Source organism: Indicator indicator, chromosome 5 (assembly GCF_027791375.1).
Source record: "Indicator indicator isolate 239-I01 chromosome 5, UM_Iind_1.1, whole genome shotgun sequence".
Lineage (NCBI taxonomy): Eukaryota > Metazoa > Chordata > Aves > Piciformes > Indicatoridae > Indicator > Indicator indicator.
The window spans coordinates 34,340,181-34,359,351 of NC_072014.1; positions in this window are offsets into that span (position 1 = coordinate 34,340,181).

Sequence of the window (19,171 nt, forward strand, 5' to 3'; positions counted from 1 at the left end):
TATAGGCTGATGAGCAGAGAAATGAAAACACAAGGCATACTGCAGGACAAAGCACATTGTATGTATTTATATAATACACACAAAAAAGATGGACAAGTATAAATCAGAATGATGAGTTATTAGAGGAACTGAGTCAGGAGAAAACTGTGTTGCAGAGCTTTGCAGTGAAACTGAAGGCAACACACCATCACAGTTAGTTCACTTCAAAATACACTTCCAGGTCTCCTCCAGAACCAAGGATCACTATGAGAAGAGTATAAAGTCTCAGCATTACAATGGCAGTAGCCCTTACAAAAGCACCCAAGAAAGCAGACTCAGACTAATTAAAAAATACCAAAGGTAAGGTAAAGTTATCTCATGCTTACACAGTGTGGCAGATATTCTAAGTTTGCATACTCAGTGCTTCTTTGTTGTTTTTCCTGATAGCAAAGAGGATGAGGAGAGGAAATTGGAACATGAAAAGTTTCCACAGCAACACTGATAAATCCCACTATGATCTGCATGTGTACACACCAATACATAAGTGATTCTTCACACACCACAGGCATTCAGTAAAAATTCAGCTACCATAATAGAATAGTGCTGGAGGAACCCTGAATGAATAGGAGATAAAGGCCAAGCAAGCTCCCAAGTCTACAGAGAGCTCTATGAAGGCATCAAGCTCGCTCTCCACACAGGCTTCTCAGTTCAGCTCAGCCACTTTATGTCATCTTCCAGCTGTAAAAGCCAAGCCTTCTTGGCTTGCACTCCTATTTCAGAAGCTCATAATGCTGTTGGTGTGGTGCCTTACCCACCCACATCTTGATTTCTGCCCCCTCCTCATCCCAGCCAGTCTTTCCTGTCCTCTCTGATTTAACTTCAGAATAACTATGAAATGCCCAAATGCCCTGAAAAATATTCTCCTTTTGCATTTGCTCCACCAGAAATTGTTTTCAATTTTATCATTTGGACCTTAGAGTGTAGTTCCTAATATGAAAGAACTTATTCAGCCCTCCCAAGCAACAGGGAAAAAAGAAAATTTTTAGACATTGTACGGCCTGGACTCCTGTGATAAAACTAAGATTTCAGATTATTTCTAACTGCAGCATATGTGGAACAAGCCACATGGAGGCTGTTATTTAAAGCCTGGTCATTTGATCCTCAATCTAACTTGACCAGCCACCTAAAACTAAATCAAGCACTTGGAAAAATAAAAATAACTTTTTATTTGCTTGTTTTGATGAACTACCAGTGCTGTAAGCAAGCATTATTGGAAAATATAATTACAATCTAGAGAAAGGTCCATTTACTGAATGGAAATCATATGTCCTTAATGAGATGGTAGAAAAGATGTATTCAATGTATTGCACACTGCTCAAGCCACAGCTACTGATGTATTTGACATAAGGAATATAGTCTCTGAACACCTGCTAAGCATACTGCTAGACTAGACAGGTGGTTATTCCTGCCCTAATGACAGGAACAGACTTGGTTGATCCACGTTAAGGATATAAGCTCTCTATCAGATGAAGGCAATTCTTATCTCCAGGAAACAGCACCAAGAAGCCCACAGTAGCCTGCTCAACCCTGTAGAAAGGTGAGATCTCTCACTCTGGATAAAGGACAAACACTCATCCCTCTGATATAGCAGAAGTTGCACTCACTGGATAGTGCCAGGGAAACCACTGGGAAATCCAGTCAGAGAATCTACTGTACAATGAACATTTTAATTCATTAGAAGGGCAACAAGGCTCATGAAGGGCCTGGGGCATATGACCTACAAGGAACATCTGAGGGAGCTGAGGCTGCTCAGTCTGGAGGAGGCTGACGGGAGACCTCATCGCTCTCTACAACTACCTGAAAGGAAGTTGGAGCAAGGAGGGGTCCAGCCTCTTCTCCTTGGTGACAAGTGACAGGACTAAAAGAAATGATTACAAACTGCATCAGGGAAGGTTCAGGATGGATATTAGGAAACATTTCTTCACTAAGAGGCTTGTCAAACACTGGAATGATCTGCCCAGGGCAGTGGTGGAGCCACCATCCCTGGGGACTGTTCAAACAGCAGGCAGGCCTGGCACTTAGGGACATCGTTTAGTGTTGACCCTTTCATGCTGGGTCAAGGGTTGGACTGGATGATCTTTGAGGTCTCTTCCAACCAGACATATTCTGTGACTGTGCAACTCTGTGATTCAGTGTGACAGTTTAAAGAGCTACCTTCATTGTCATATGATTACACATATCCTAATTCCTTAGGATCACAAAACATTTTTATGCAGCAACTTAAGAAACAATTTTCACCTGACACGAAAATATTGCAAATCCTCAGAGTCAGTATCACTCTTGGTGTGCATGTGAGTGTGCACATCATCCAGAGGGGCACCTGCAACAGTGAGGCTTCATTTCAAAGATGAGCATTCTCTGATTCTCAAATAGCAAGTATATGTGTTCAAAGGAAGATGCACTGAATCCAGGGAAGATAACCAGGTAAAAAAATTTAATGGCTGAAACATGCGTTGAAACTCTAAGAAAGCATGAATGAGTTACTGTAGCCCAGAAGTCAGTAGAAACTTATGCACAGATAATTTATCTAATGTGTCACATTCCTACTGTTCTGCACCATGTTGCAAAGCCTGCTGTCATCATGTGCTATGCTAGCATGTCTATTAGTTTCCAAAAGAAAATCATTATCTTGGCCTGCCTCTTGATTTTGTTGAGTTAAAATGGCCAGCTCACCTGGCCATTTCAAAAAAACACAAGCTGAAAACTTGTCTATAAATCAGATACCTGACAGAAAAATAAGGATTCTGCTCTATTTAGCAAAACCAGGGCTGTATTGCATCAAATGCAGTCTACCTTCTGTTTTTTAATTATGCCATCACTTAGAAAAAAACTGCACTAGTATAATGGTTCAATATTCAATATAATGTAGTAGGCTCAACAGTGCTCCACCAGTCACAAAAGAGATATTGCTGACTTCTGTTTGTGAATAAACTTCCTTTTGTCATGATGTAATCAACTTTCATTTTTAATCTGCATACATAAAACATTAAATGCTAGAAGCTTTAATTACTTTGAAAAACACTTGCTGAATAATTTAATCTCAAAGCACAGTTTTCTCCATACTAGGGCACTCAAAAAAGTCCTTAAAGGCAAAATCCTCCCAGCAATCTACCAGATAAATCTGAGAGCCTTTGGAGAAACAGTTAACTCATTTTCAATGGCTAAACACTACTTCTACAAATACTTTTAAATACAAGATTTGTCTACCTATAGTGCAATGTCAGGAAGAGAGATATAATAAAGCAAAGCAACATTTTACATTTGACCCAGTCACAAAATCAAGTCCCAGTATACCAGATGTAAAACAAGACTTTTCTTTTGGGGGAAGAAAATACCTCCATGAAATACAAAAGGCCTGATACACTAAACAGATGGAGTCATTCCACTAGAGCCAAGTGGACATTACTCATTTGCATGGCCAAACACACATCTGCTAAAGCTAAAATGTTCATGTGTTTCTGTGCCTGCATTAACTGAACCACCACTCTGCATATTCACAAGACACTCACAAAGTTTTCTTTCACTGCAATAGTCCATGCAATAAAAAGCAGGAAAGAAGTATTTTCATCAACACTTACACAGCAAGTGAGATGCTATCAAGGAGGGAAAAAGGGGGGGGGGGGGAAGGGGGAAAGGCAGAAAAACAACAAAACAAAACCAACAAAACAAAACCAACAAAACCAACAACAACAAAACACGAAAGAAGAAAGAAGTCTGCATATTACTGACAGTCAGATGCAGAAGTACAGACTTTGGAATCCCTTTCAAGGTCACAGTTGCAGCTTTCAAATCCAAAAGTAAATTAATCACTAAAAGAATTAAAAATCCATAAATTTAAATCATTATGTTCTGTCACTTTGCTGCATGGAAACTTTCCTAACAGCAGGATTTGACATTTAAGTTTGCAGCTCTTCAGGAAAAGTTCCCTTTATCTCGTATATAAGATAACTTCTTATTCCTTTGCTAATACAGTAAAGATTTACAATAGCATATAAAAAAGTAAGGAGGAACTTTCTATCATTGTCAAGCAACAGAAGGGGATAAAAACGAGAAATGATTTGTTAAAAAAGGTTTGCTGGGCCAAGAATTTTTGCTTGGACATCTTTCCAAAAACCATTTTTAGGTCAAATATTTCACAGGTGGAGAGTTCAAAACTTACCTCAGCATTTCTAGCCCAAGGGTTAAATGGTCTCACTTAAAAAATACTGTCCTTATTTCACTTTCCCTTTGTTCTTTTATGTATCTATTGGTTCTTGCTATAATTTCTCTGACACTTAGTACCCATGTGTGACACAGACCAGCATGTGGAATGTAACACAGACCAGGCACTTCTTACTGTGCATGTTTCATCCCTTAACTAGTCAAAATGACAGATTTCAGCCTCATTCATTCCTGCTATTGGGTTGTTTCCATCAAGATCAGCCCAGCACACATTGTAGATGGCAAACATGCTGAACTCTCTGCTTTTTACTCCACTACAGCAAAACAGACAATGCCATTCATTTCCCTCATTAAGGGGACTGGTTTCCATGTAAATGTGACTAGAGCTCATTACTCTATACTGTACTTGAGCACACCATCCAAGTGCAGCACAGACAGATAGACAAAAATCTCAGATACTTGCTCAGATACTCAGATATTTGCTAACAATTTTCTGTGCTGCTCCTCTTGTCCTCATTACCTGTGTACATTCCTACAAATGATGGAAAGGCTCAAACTGAATCAAAAGCAACACTTGGTAGTCCTCAGTGGTTACAGAATACTGAAAAATAGGTGAGTACTTAAGACTCTATTCTGCTCAGCTGAGTCACAGAGGATTGTGCTAACAGGCAGAACAGATCAGGAACTTATAGCCCTTATCTGCTGGGGTTATATACTGATTCTACCCATAATCATAGAATTATTCACATAAAAAAGTGAATAACAAGTTTGCTCTATGAACTACTTTATAGGAGATCAGTGAAAAATACACTGGATTATACCTCAAGTTCAAAAGGATCCCCATTATTTACAGTTTAAGAGTATTTTCCTAGAATAATGGAAAAAATTCTGCAACCAGCCAAGAACAGAAGTAGGGGTTTTAATCTCTGATTTCCTAATTGCCATCCTCTTCCAGTTTAGTGGCACTCTTTTAGGTACAGTCACAAAAGATCATATGATCTATATACCTCCAGCAAGACTTATCCTCATAGAGAAAATGTGTCTATTTTCTCTCCCATACTCAGATCCTGAGTGGTCCCCATAGACCATCACTCTAGTGAAAATGAGAACTCTTCCTCACCTGCAACCCATTCAATTTCCATCTTAACTGCAGAGGCAACAAACACTGGCACATTTGAAAAACAGCAAACAAATACCTGCACTTCAGAAAAAAAAAATCTAGCATTGCAATTAAAATAAAAAAAGTCTTAAAAGGCAATTTCATCAGGTCTACAACAAAGTGAAAAACAAAGCAAAACCAATTACTTTTAAAAATATGTATTTCTGCATCACCTTCTGTGTTTGTTAAAGTTAGGTGTATACTGGCAAGGAGAGAGGAGCAGAACTGGAGAGGGAAACCATTCATGTTTAGGTCCTGATGACCACAAACTGTGTGTTTCTTGGGGTTACGTGGACGAGCTCTTGCCTAACCCTGGGGACCACACACCCAGTATCAGCTGCAGCATGCCTAGGGTGCTCCTGGAGGACATCACCTTGCTTAATTTCATTCTAAAAGAATCCACTTCACATTTTGAAACTGCTCTGTGGTGCAAGCCAAAGAGTTCAGTTCGTATGATCAGATTTGTTTCACTGGTGTATTTCTGATCCAAACTAAAACACTACATGGGTTTAGCCAAGAGTTACTGCACTGCAACACCAAAATTTACTGCACACCAAAGGAATGCCGAAGGGCAAGCTTACATGCAAAGTTTCAGAGCACATTATTTCAATGGAAGTATTTCCCCTCCTAAAGATGAGCACACACATTCAGCATCTCGCCCACCCCACTGCAGGGGAGAGGAAAGAAGATGCCTGACAAAAAGAAATGGAATAGGTAATTAAAAGTAAAGAGAATTACACCTTTGTAAGTTATAGTAGTTTAAAAGATATTAACAACAGCAGGTAAGGACATTTATCTACTTTACACTTTCAATGTCTTACTTTGGAAGAAACTTCATTTTTAGAGGGAAAAGAAAAATTCCTTTACTGAAGCACTACTTCATCCCAGGAAAAGAAGTGCTGTTAAGTCCACTTAGGCTGGCAACGGTGAGCTGAACTTACATTTTAGAAAGGAATCTTTACCCTCTCAGAAATGAGGCAAGATTTAGGTAGAAGCAAAAGACAAAGGAAACTCTCAAAGCTAATTTTGAGGGGGAAAGTTGTTCTGGGTTTGGGGGTTTTGTGGCTGTTGTTATTGGGTTGATTGGTTGTTTTTTAGAGTAAAAAGATCCACAGCCCAATTTGTAGCCCCAGCAGGGCTGGGTACTGTAGCTCCAAGTGGAAATAATGCAGGGAGGTGGCCAGAATGAGGGAATTAAAGAGGCCTCAGGAAAAGCACATTTTCAGGGAAGATTTACAGGTTGGACTTTGATGATTCTTGAGGTCGTTTCCAACCTTATTGATTCTGTGATTCTGTATCAATACATATTCCACAAGGATTACTTCATTTTCATTTCCTGATCAGTGCATTCTTGAAACTAAAAGTTTAATGTAGATTAATGTTATGGAATAGGAAATTAAGAGTGTGAGTTGTTCTAACACAATAAAATTCTGTCAAATGTCTGTCTTCTGTGGCTTCCACTTGGGCAGCTGAGACAGGTTACCACAATGACACTCCTGTTTACCTTAAGTCAATTCTCTTCCATGCCCTCAAAGCTAATGGTTTCTCAGTACCTAACAGAATTACTGGATCACAATGAAAGTATCAAACTACATGAATTCATTATATGCATGTTACTGGCCTCCGTTCTGAGACTTCTTTTACACTGTGAGTAAAAGTAGTACACTTAAGTGAGACAGCATTCTTCAAATGATTAGCAATAGGGAAATAAAAATAAGGAAACAGATGACAAAGATGTTGCTTTGCTTACAAAGAAAAAAAGGCTGTTACAAGAAAATCATTAGGAAAACCTCTATGTAGAGAGATACAGTCACTTTGCTAGAGTCTACAAACTCATCCCGATGAGTTTTCACCCTCCTTCCTTCAGTTGTCACTAGCTGCGTCATAATGAAATCAGAAATTCAGGATCTTAACACTGCTACTTAGGACTATAACACTAAGCTCATTTCTACCTACAGTACCAGGACCCAAAACAGGCCAATCCTCTCTTCAGTAGAGAGCTGCATACAGAGACCCTGCAAGGCACACAAAAGAATTGAATGTACTATATATAGGTGTAAACCCTGTCTTTCTTGGATCAGGTGAGCAAACAGCTTGCATAAGCCGACAGCTGCCTTCAGGAACCTTTTCAGCCTGACACATAATACTAGAAATATAGTTCTGTCCTTTTGAATTTGAAAACATGCCACAACACTGAACATTTATTACCAAAAAACCTCAGAGAATGCCAGTGACAACGTTTTGATAACCACCTTTCATACACCTTGAGTACTGCAGCTCTTACTGTATATGACAAGATGTTTTCCCCAAAATTACTACAGTGTAAATTTTATGATTAGTCCTGCAGACTTCAATCACATAAGTAGTCCCATTGACTTCAAAGGGCAAATGCCACTGAAGTAAACAACATGTAAATAAATGTCTTAGAAATGGGCCAGGACATAGAAAGATTTTCAGGGACCAAAAGGGAACATATAGTCAATGCACCACAATAAATGAACTTCTGAACCAAAATAAAAAGAAAACTTTTCAACTAATTTCCTCACATTGCAGGTGCCCACTCACTGAAAAGTCTTCTGACTTAGTGTGATTATTATTTCAAGAAGATTTAAACTTATATTTATGCCTGATGACATCCGAAAGTCCTTGACTAAACTTGACTAGGATGTGTTGTATTGCTACACACACCGAGATATTGCAGAAATCTTCATAAATCAGGTATAAATTCCTACATTGAGATTTCCAGCAGGAACTGCCAAGAAGATCTTGTCTTACTAAAGCCACTCTATTTTTATAGTAATTTTGTTTTATTTAGAACTGACATTAGAGCATCTAATATAAACAGCTCTTCTGTAAGACTCCAAACCACAGCGCATCATTACTCCTAATTCAGTCTACTCATGCTCAGACCCTTACTCTGAAAGACTGCTCTAATATGTATTAACTGCTTTGATCTAACCAGCCTCTGAACTCTTAGGATGGAAAAGGGGGAAGTCGGCAGCCCCTGCACTTTCAGGAGCAGAAAGAACAAACGCAGAGGATGAATGATCAGTTGCACTGGCAGCGTTCAATTTCATTTCCTGCGCTCGCCCAGCATTTGAAACAAGTTTAATGCTTTTTCCCACCAGCGCCTAGAATTCTATTTCCAAAAAGAAAACTCTAACATTTGCCCAGTTTGTTTTCTGAAAAGTTACAAGGTATTGGTTTTTTTTTTCTCCCTGAAGGAATATAAATTGCAAGTGTTGCCCCAGGCAGCCTAAAATAATCTAAAAGCATTTAAAGAATCTTTATTTTTCCCTAAATTATCACATTTTTTAATACTTCCTAATTGATTTTCTTTAGACAACATCCTCCAAATGTCAGAGGGTTTTTATCTTGCTTTAGAATCATTTAAAATATTTACAGAATCTCTACATAAACAACAAATAGTAAGTTATGTTGCTGTTGCCAGCAGTATTAAGAGCTATTAGAAAAGGTCTTTTAGCTTCAGCCTTGGATCTGTAGGTCACAAAGTGTCCTTCCTAATGGATAAATACAGTAATTCATCATCATCAGTCACCATCAGCATTGTTCTTTTTACTGTCATATATTCACGAGCATTATTTGATGCAGCTGAGTGGAGCATAGAAGAAGTGTATGATTAAAGTGGAAAGGGACAGAGTTTCAGACAGTTGAGATTTCATGGCTAATGCATAGACTTGAAATATGACACAGGTCTTATAATTGTTACAAAGATGGTGTCAACAAATTACAGCTACCTGTTGGCAGGACATGGGAATTCATAGCAACCAGTGAGTCTGCCTGTGCCTTCCAATGCAATCTTAAAGGAAGTACAGTCTTGTAAACCTACAAGTTTTTCCATAGGTCAGGCACATTTCAAAGCTCTATTAGTTTAAAATTTAAATAAATAAATAAATACAAGATACTTCTCTAGGGATCACATATTACATTCAACCTTATTACCACTATGGGAAGAAAGTTCCAATTCACACTTTCACGTTAGGAACACGTGCAATCTCTGAATGCCCCCAAGTTATTAAAAATGCTAAAATGAAGGCTTTCAAATTCTAGAATAACATCAAACAACTTCTCAGTTTACTTCAAGTTCCTCCCTCTTGTTAATTATCAAAATAGTCTGCCTGAGGCAATACCTTCAGTTGCAAGACACTGGAAAGAAATACAGAAAGCATGTGTAAAAGTAGCTAATACAATACGTATTTTCAAATATCTGAGGCTACTATGTAACCTGCTTCATGGCTGAAATTCACTTTAACACAGCAGATCCAAGAACATTGCCCTGTTCCACAGGGGGGTGGTTTATGTACTACGTTAAGTAATTCCTTTAATCCACCTGCAAAGTGGAGAGCTCTACATGCTGAAAAAGCAGATGCTGTCTTATGCTGCACAGATTCCCACACATGTTTTTCTTCAAAGCAAGACACAGAGAATCTACAAAAAGGTATGGAAACCGTGAAGGGAGGGAACAAAGTGCAAGAGAGCATGAGCATGATTGCCTTGCCCTATGTCCACCAAGAGAGACATCTTCAAGGCTGTGATTTAAACATGTTCCTAGAGCAGAGGGTTGATCAAGCACTAGAAAGTTTTCTGTAAAGTTCTCTGTGTTAGGAAACTGAGTTTATGGAGACACTCATTGCTTCTGAATTTGGGATGTACAGGGAAACACACATACTGTACAGCCACTTAAAATATACCTCATATGACTGTTCTCTCAAGCTACCTGAGATCCTATACGTACACAATTTACAAGATGTCATATAAAATGATATTTCACAATGTACATGAGGAAAAAAAAAAGCACCAAAAATTAGATCCTTCTTGCCTCTGCTGCTCCACAGAGCTCAGAGCAGAAGACTAGAAATGTAAAGACAGAAAATGAGCTTTGTGGGTTTTGTGCTCATCACCACAATCAAATATACGACTGAACTACATTGAAAGAGATACACAGCAAAGAGAAACTGAATCAAAGCCAAACAGAGTGTTTGAAAGATGACACATTCCATGTCTTCCTCTAGAATTTAAATCCTGAACAACATTCCAAACCACAAGTTAATACATTTTCATGTATGCTTGTGCTGATAGTCATATATCCAAGAGATACTGCAGGCCTGTAAAACTTCTTTCTGGATCCAGCACAGATACAGTATGACATATATAGAATACATGAAATAGAATTTAAAAGTGAAAGCTAAGATTTAGATGTAAGCTCTTACTCTGGGCATCATAATACAACCTTCTTTCTCCACTTTTATTGGCTTTTTTTACCTGATGTTTCTGGTGTTATGTTGAAACTTGCAAACCAGAGGGCTTGATATATTGCTGCAATAAAACAAGTAAAAAGTTCTGCTAGGTTGGTAAGAAGGAAAAATGCAAAAGTCACTTTGGATTATGTACTTCAGTAGAATTTCTTATTTCAGCCTGCAGCCAGCTGTGAACACAACCAAGAGCAGGGGACATGGATTCAACTAACTAAATCTTTCAAGTTACTGGAACTGTGGTACACATAGGATTAAAGAGTTCAACTTTCTCCCTGACCTATCAAGTTCCAAATGACCTGTGTGGGGCAGGGGAGAGCCCTTTTACCTTGATAAAACCCCATTAAGACAAATACTGCTCTGGATAGACACAGCTATCCATCAACATTTTTCCTACTGCAAGATCAGTCTATCTTTGGGAAAAAGAAGTAAGGCAATAAAGGAAGACATAAGAACATAAACCATTTTGGCTTCAGTCGCTGTTCAGATGTACTTTTAGAGTATGCCCCTTCTTTCATGACCAGAGAAACTGGTCCTGAGACAGAAAAAATTCAACTCCTTAAATCAAAGCAGTGAAGCCAACAGTAGGCATATAATTTAAATGCTTACCAAATAATTTCTCTATTTAGTACAAAACAATACAGTCTTATTTCATTTTTCCTTACCTGTTCTGAAGCAGGTAAGGAATGTAGTAGATTCTAAAATGACATACAGTAAAAAAAAAAAAAAACTAGTTTTTATTTATTTTTAAATCAATTTTAAAAAGACCTTAAGCTGGGAGATCGAGAGGGCTCAGGAGAGAATGATTACAAATTTCAAAGGTCTGTTTTCTGTACAGACAAAAAAAAGCAAGTAGCACCAGGTGGTGTAGATCATCTTTTTTTTTTTGTAAATAGACTGAAACCTCACAAAAGTAATACCTAGAGGAATTGTCTTAGTTTTTCATCTGCAAAGACAGCAACATTCATCAACCAACAAGTCATACAATTACGTTATATTTTTCAAATACGTTGTGTCTGATGACTACTGAATATAACGATCACTAAACATCATTGTCCAAGACCCCAAGGACAATCCTTAAAACCTACAATATGAAAAGCACTACTTTTGGTACTCTCTAAGAGGATCTGAGGGAGGCACATTCACTCCTGACACAAGTCTGAGGGCTTTGATAGAGCTTTCCAGAAATGAGCAGAAATGCAAGTAATTTACAGCTATTCTCCTTTTAACACATATATCATCTGCACATAAAACTGTAATTTTGGCAATAAATATGACTCATCATCTAGCAAAGAGCTGAGAGTAAATCTAGCTAATTTATCAGACTGATCACCAAAACATCAATAGCACTGTTAATGAAAGTTGTTATTAGATGCTTTGGCCCAGGGGAGGCTGGGTTTAAAAATACCATTGGGAATATGTTGGATATGAAGTTGTATCCAACTTGTTTATAAACTGATGGCTGTGGAGTCTTCAGTCCGTTTATCCAAGCTTTTATTTAAGTGGAGGGTACCAGCCTGCTGTAATTTGAAATTAGAGCTCAGTTCCCAAGCCTATACATTTACCACAAATGCATGAACTTCAGCATGGCAGAGGTATATGTAAAAGCAGATTTTGAAATCAATAAGATTTACACTCAGAAAATCTTGGTGTAATTCCTTGTTCCTTTTTGGACTTCCTACAGGACCAGCCACTTCACTACCAGAAAAGATTTGCTGCTCTTACCTCAGGAAGCCCTCTCAGCACAGTTGTGGCTTCTTGTTAAAAGTAAATAAATAAACTAAGGTGTCGCTTGTAACAACACTAAAGGCTTATGCGTTAAACAAGAGTACTCTCACAGAGACAGATTTATGGAAATCCCTAAGAAGGCTGAATTTTCAACTTGGAAAACTTGGGTGAACATATGAGCCCCTGTGGAAAACTTGGGTGAACATATGAGCCCCTGTTCATTCTCCTCCCCATGCACACCACAGCACCCACCACAGCTGCAGCCCTGTAATTGCAACCACAAGAAAGCCCAGAAAAAGCTTTGAACCCGTAACAACCTCTGTTGGGATTGCAGCCACATCCCACTGCTGTAAACCATCCTGCAGCCAAGCCCTGACCAGGGCTGAACTACAATCACATGGAACATCTCTGATGAGGAAAGGCTGAGGGACTTGGGACTTTTTAGTCTGAAGAAGAGCAGACTGAGGAGGAATCTCATCAATGCTGATCTACACTTAAAGGGTAGGTATCAGGAGGATGGGACCAGGCTTTGTTCAGTGGTGCCCAGTGACAGGACAAGCGGTAAAGGGCACAAACTCAAACATCAGAAGTTCCATCTAAACATGAGGAGAAACTTCTTTAATTTATGGGTGACAGAGCCCTGGACAGGCTGCCCAGAGAGGTGGTGGAATGTCTGTCTCTGGAGCCAGTCCAAAGCCACCTGGACGTGTTCCTGTATGACCTTCTCTAGGTGACCCTGTCTTGTCAGAGGGGTTGGACTTGATGATCTCCAGAGGACCCTTCCAACCTCTACCATTCTGTAATTCTGTGTGACTCTGGATCTCAGCTGCTGCAAAGGTGAGTGTGGCCTTGCTGTTCATATGGACTCACCGAGCACAGCCTCACTGTACAGAGCTCACTGCAGGACTTTGGACTGCACTCTTATTATTAGCATTTAAAGCCAAAGAAAGACTTGCCATCCATTAAGAGCAAGACTTTGCATATGATGCTGTTATATACAGTGTGATGTATCTAGCACCTAGGACAATAGGCTACCAAAGTTCATTCAGTGTCACCTGATACAGATATACAGGACTTGATACCCCATGTAGCCTGACAGAGTAGTGGACCACCTATCCACACCACCAAGAGACTGAGAACTCCAGAGCACTTGGGTAATACTATTTCTGTATTTAGGATAAGTTCCTAATATTTAGCATGCTTTAAGTTGAGAACTTACTGCTATTCCTCATCATGACCTAAAAGAGCAGTCAAACTGGTAATTTTTGTCATATAATATTAAGCTTAATTCAAAAAGACTTCCACCTCCAACAATAAAAAAGCATTCTAGCAATTCAACATGTCTGAATTCAATAGAAAGAAATAAAGATTGCTCAAGTTCAAGTACTATCTGTTCCATCTAAAAGCAGTACCCCTCTAAAGCAAAACAATGTCCCTGAAATTTACGAGCTCTGTGAACCTCTGAGGCTATTTAAAGTGATCTTGACTTTTCCATAAATTCTAGTATTCGCTTGAAATTTAAGTACTGATGGAAGTTACCCATCTTTTTCAGATAATGTAACTTATGCAATTAAGAAGACTCTGCAAGCTCAAATGTATTATTTTGTTACTATTACATGAAAATGTGTCACTATGCATAGACTTCTCAGCAAAAAGCACACATTTGTGAGTTTATTTGAATGAATGGGTTCACTAATTCTGGAAGGGGGAAGCCAGAAGCACAACATGCAGCCTGGCTGTGAATGCAGGACTAGGGTATGGGCTTTGTAAAGCGTAACTGTGCACAGCAGCTTTCAGTGTTGGCATTTTTCACCCAGTTTGAGTGTACCAAAGAGAAATTAAGCTCTGTAGATGCACATAACAGAGACTAGCATTGTGAAATGCACCTCCCCACGTCCTGCCAGCCCCATCCCGCATACAGGAACCCAAAAAAGAGAGTGGAGGATACTGACAAAACGCAAAATCCCTCCGTCTCGGAATACCGCCAGAGTTCGCACATTTGTAGGTGTTTGCGGGAGGGAGAAGGCGACCTGAGCCGCGGAGCCTTCCCGGCGGGCGGGAAAGCAGGTGCATGGCTCTGGCTCTACCATGCCGCCCCGCACCCAGCCCTGCGGCAGCGGGCACCGAAGGGTCCGCATCGGGCGTCTCGTTGGGAGCACACACACATCCCTCTTCGTGCCCTAGCGCTACCGCCCCAGAGCAACAACTACGGCGGTCTGGTAATGAAAACTTCGATTTTGTGATGATGACATCCAAGTTCAGCTGCTCCCCCGTCACCCATCCCTCACAAGCGATAGCCGACCGAGACTCGCCCGTCTCTATAGCGATCCAGAGACATCCGTAGCCCTGCCAGCCCAGCACCCGCCAGCCGGCGGGTAGGCACCCGTGGGGCCGAAAGATGCGACCACCGCCCGGGCGCTGTCAAAAAGCCGCCGGTAAACATTGTCGGCCCCGCGGGGCCGCTCCCGCCCCACCGCGGACTGGACGGCGATGAAGAGCGCGGGCCCGCGGTGTCGCGGACAGCACCGCCGTGGGTACCGGGAAACCCCCGCGCCCCGCTCTCGGACGCACCGGACCACACCGCCACCGGCAGCTTTGGGCCGCTCCACATGTGCCACAGCTGCTTCCCCGGCCCTTGCGGCCGGCAGCCTCGTCTCGGCGCCGCTAGAAGGGTAAGATCCCCCAAGCTCCTGTGCCTCCCCTCGGCGCAACTCGCGGGGAAGCGGAGCGCAAACTCCTGCGGGACTCACTGACGCCGGGGGCTGGGGCTGACCGACCCCCAGCTCCGAAGTGAGCAAGACTGGGTCCCCTCCAAGTGGCCCCGCCGCTCCCCCCGCATTCCCCGAGGCGGCTCCATGGGGGTCCCACTTCCTCCGGCCGACCCGCTCCCACGGCACCCGCACAACCCCCCGGACTTTTTACCCTGTTCCGCACAACTTCTCTGGGACAGCGGCTGTCCCACCCCCCCACCCCCTACCCCCTATATCCCCACGCCACTGTCCATCCCCCGGCCCCCCAGCGCCTCCCGCTACGGGTCCCACCTGGTCGGGCTGCGGCGGCGGCGGGTTCCCCCTGCCGCCCGGGTGCGCCGGCTGCTCCTTCATGGCTGTCATCGCAGGGGGCTCGGCTTGACTCAGCTCGCCGCCTCTCACTGCCGTTGCGGCCCCGGGCACCCCTCCCTCGGCGCCAGCCGCATGACACCAGCCTCCCCTGGAAGTGGCGCGGCGGAGGAGGAGGAGGAGGAGGAGAAAGGGGAGGACGGGCGGGGGTCGCGGAGCTGCCGCCGCTGCGCCGCTACCGCAGTGCCCCGCCGCGCCGGTGCTCAGGGGGTGCCCGGCCCCGCCGTGACCGCTGCCGCCGTGCCCCGTGCCGGAGTACAGCTGCGCATCACTGCCGGGCGCCGGCCGCGGAGCGCCCCGCGGCGGGCACTCTCTGTCCTCCTGCCCGCCCCGCTCCGCTCTCCTCCGCTCCGCTCCGCCCGCCGTGGGCCGGCCCGCCGCCGCCAGCAGGTGTCACAGCGGTTCCCGCCGGCCCGGGAGAGACCATCCGCGCCCCCGCCACAGGGGCGTCGCTGCTGGCTGCGGTGGGGCCGCGCCGCCCGCCCCTCCTATAGCTACCGCCCCGCAGGGACCGGCCCCGGCCCAGCGGGGTCCTTCCCCGAGCTCACCCGGCCGCTGCTGCCCCGCCGGCAGAGAGAAAACACGAGGTGGTGTGAACGGGTAAAAAAGGGAAAAGGACGCACAGTTGTGATACTGGATTTCATGTGATGTTTCTTGCCCCCAACAGCTTCAACCGCCCCCCACGGGCCGGATCTGCCCACCGCGGTGCAGCCCAGCCACTGCTTTTCAGCAGCGATCCACCCACCAGCTAAAGGTGGGGCTCCCATACAGCAACGTCCCCTAGCTTGAGGAGCTCACCATGGAGCATCATAGCCCTTGTTTTCACGAAGGTGCTCATCTTACGAAGGCCGTGGCTGTAACAGGGGTCTCGAGTAACCATTTTTGCTGAACTCGGCAAAGAAAACCCTCATATGGAGCTAGGAAAAAAGAGAACTTCGGGAAGACCTTAGAGACACATTTTACCGTGAGTCCCCAATATGTATCATCTGTTGGCTTCAACTTTTTTTTTAGGATACATCTTTATGAAGGCATCCTATTATAAAGAGACCATCTAAATTGTTTCCTAACCATCAAGAAGGAGAACAGTTGAAAACGTGAAGGTAGGTGCTGACTCAAGGAAGTGAACATGAGCCATTGTAAAGAAGACGAACCTCAAACACGAGCAAGTGAAACACTGAGGCTTGGGTTGGGCTGTTTGTTAATTCAGGTGTTTTGTGCATGCACAGCATGCCAGATTGTCATTGTGGAGGAGCTACTGTGCTGGGTCAGGGATGCATGGCTGATGGAAGCAGTCCCAGTGCTCTCTTAGCCAGCTTGGGTCCTAAGAGACTTCTGAGTAGAAGGCAAGCTGTCAGCACAAAATAAGAGAAGTGTTTGATCTTTTAAATATTTTTTTTTTGTCAAACCTGACAAGAAGGATTAGTTCTGACTGGATGGTGAGTGCAATTTATAGCAAAGAGATAAGATTTCAACCTGTGGTGGGAACAGGTTAGAAGGGAACATGAAGATGAGAAAGAACGGAGCAGCCAGCTGACAAACACAGAGCATTGAGTATTTCCATCTTCCTGTATCAGCCACTGCTGTGTTGACACCTCCAATCAACAAACACAAGTTCTCTTGAAGTCCCAATAAGACTTCTAGGAATCAAATGCACCTTACGAACACCTAGGCAAAAACTAGCAGACAAATAATGCCTACCGTTAATTTGCCAATAGCAGGTCATGTCAAACAAATATAATTTCTTTCTTTAATAGGGTAACAAGACTGTGGATAGGAGAGCAATAAATGTCATCTATCTGAGTTCAGAATGGCTTCTAGCACTAGGTTTCAGGACAGCTTTGTGCAGTAGAGGGAAACATAATCTGAATAAAAGTAAAACAATTCTCTATAAAACTGTCTCCACCACATCATTTCCAGGAGCCCACAGACACAGCACAAGGCTGCAGCACTTGGGTTCCTCAATGATCCATCCTCATGGGGTTTCCCCTTTCCATTACCACCAGGGTAATTGAGCACACTATGCTGACAAACACTAGATTCACAAACTGAATGAAGCTGGGGAGGATGCCAAGGATGTTGGAGGACACCATCAGAGTTAAATGTGATCTTGACAGACATAAAGACTTGTGTGCAGCTCAGTAAGGATGTGTGCAAGGGACTGTGTGAGGTATGGAGAACAGGTTAGATCACATTGTTAAACAAGGAATGGATGTTACAGAGGATCTCAAGATTGCAACTGTCCTACCATGGTGAACCAGACAAATAGTGCACTGTGATGGACAAGCATGACTATGGCTGCCACAACTCATGGAGAAATCCTGCCCTTGTCAGCTCTGTCAGGGCATCTGTTGAGTACAGGGAATGTACGGCTGAGACCAGGGAATGCACAGTTGAGACCAGGGAATGCACAGTGACACGGATGTGTAACAAGGAGAAGGTGAGGCAAGCACGTGCTCTGAAGAAAAACTGAATATCATTGGGATCAGTTAAGGTCACAAAGCTGGGGGCAGATATGGGAAAAACGTTAAAATGATTAAAAGATACTACAAAACAATTAAAATAATCTCCTGTGTACATGGTGGGTTGGATAAACAGCAACAGGTTTTAAAAGCAGAAAGAAAGATTTGGGGTAAACATTAGGAAAATACCATCATTATTTCCAGATGTGGGGGGAAGGCAGAGCCATGGACTGTGTTGCTGTCAAACCTTTGAAGGTTTGGGTGCCTCCAGCCCTGGAAGCTGATAAAATGCCTGTTCTGGAGCTATATGAGTACCGTTGGTGTTGCAGAGGGCAGAATTGTTTAAACTAACTGACTCAATCTCTTTCTGTTGCTGGCATCACAATTCCTTTCTAGCATGATACTGAGAACCACACACAGCCCCCCACATGAGATCCAGCTGCAAGAGCCTGCAGCGAGGACTTGGACTGCTCCCCGTGGGTGTCAGCCTGCACAGTTGCTTTCTTTCAGCTCAGGCATAGGCATCATCTGCTCCTGTGCTCCCCTTCACATCAACTCTGCCCCTACCTCTCCATTTCATATCTCTGTTTTCTCTCTTATAATTTATTATTTCCCTAGCTTCTGTACCCTTGCTGCCACCAGTCCTATCCCTTTAACTTCCTGCCCTCTGCCGCTGTTTCTTTTCATATAATAATGGCACTATACAAAGAAAAAGCAAAAAGGGTGACCAAGATGGCATTTTCTGTATGCCAATACCTATCACTTTGCTTTCCCTCTGCAGAACAGCCCTTACTGCCACTCCTGCCTGTGCCTTGGCTGCATTCTGTAGCACTTGGGGTTGTATTCTAAGCAATACATAACACAGGGAGACTTAGATTTTGCCCGTGGCCTCTAGGTGCTACAGTAATACAAATAATAAGTCTTAGAAGGAGACATGTTCTGATTCATGCTGTTTATGGCACAGGTCTAGTGCAACTCCACTAATTACTGAGCCCCTATCAGAGCTGAAGAACTCTGATGATTTAGGCTCTGAATGGGCATGTTTCAAAAGAGATTAATTTTAGCTTGTTTTTGACGAGATTCATTGTGATGGAGTTCAAATAAATCAAGAAGGAAAAAGACATTAGCAATCAGTCTCAGCTCAGACACTGCAGCTCCCAGCCCAACTCCAAAGGCATGGGAGTGATGAACACATGGCACAAATGGAGCCTTTGGCACTCAGGGATGTTCTCA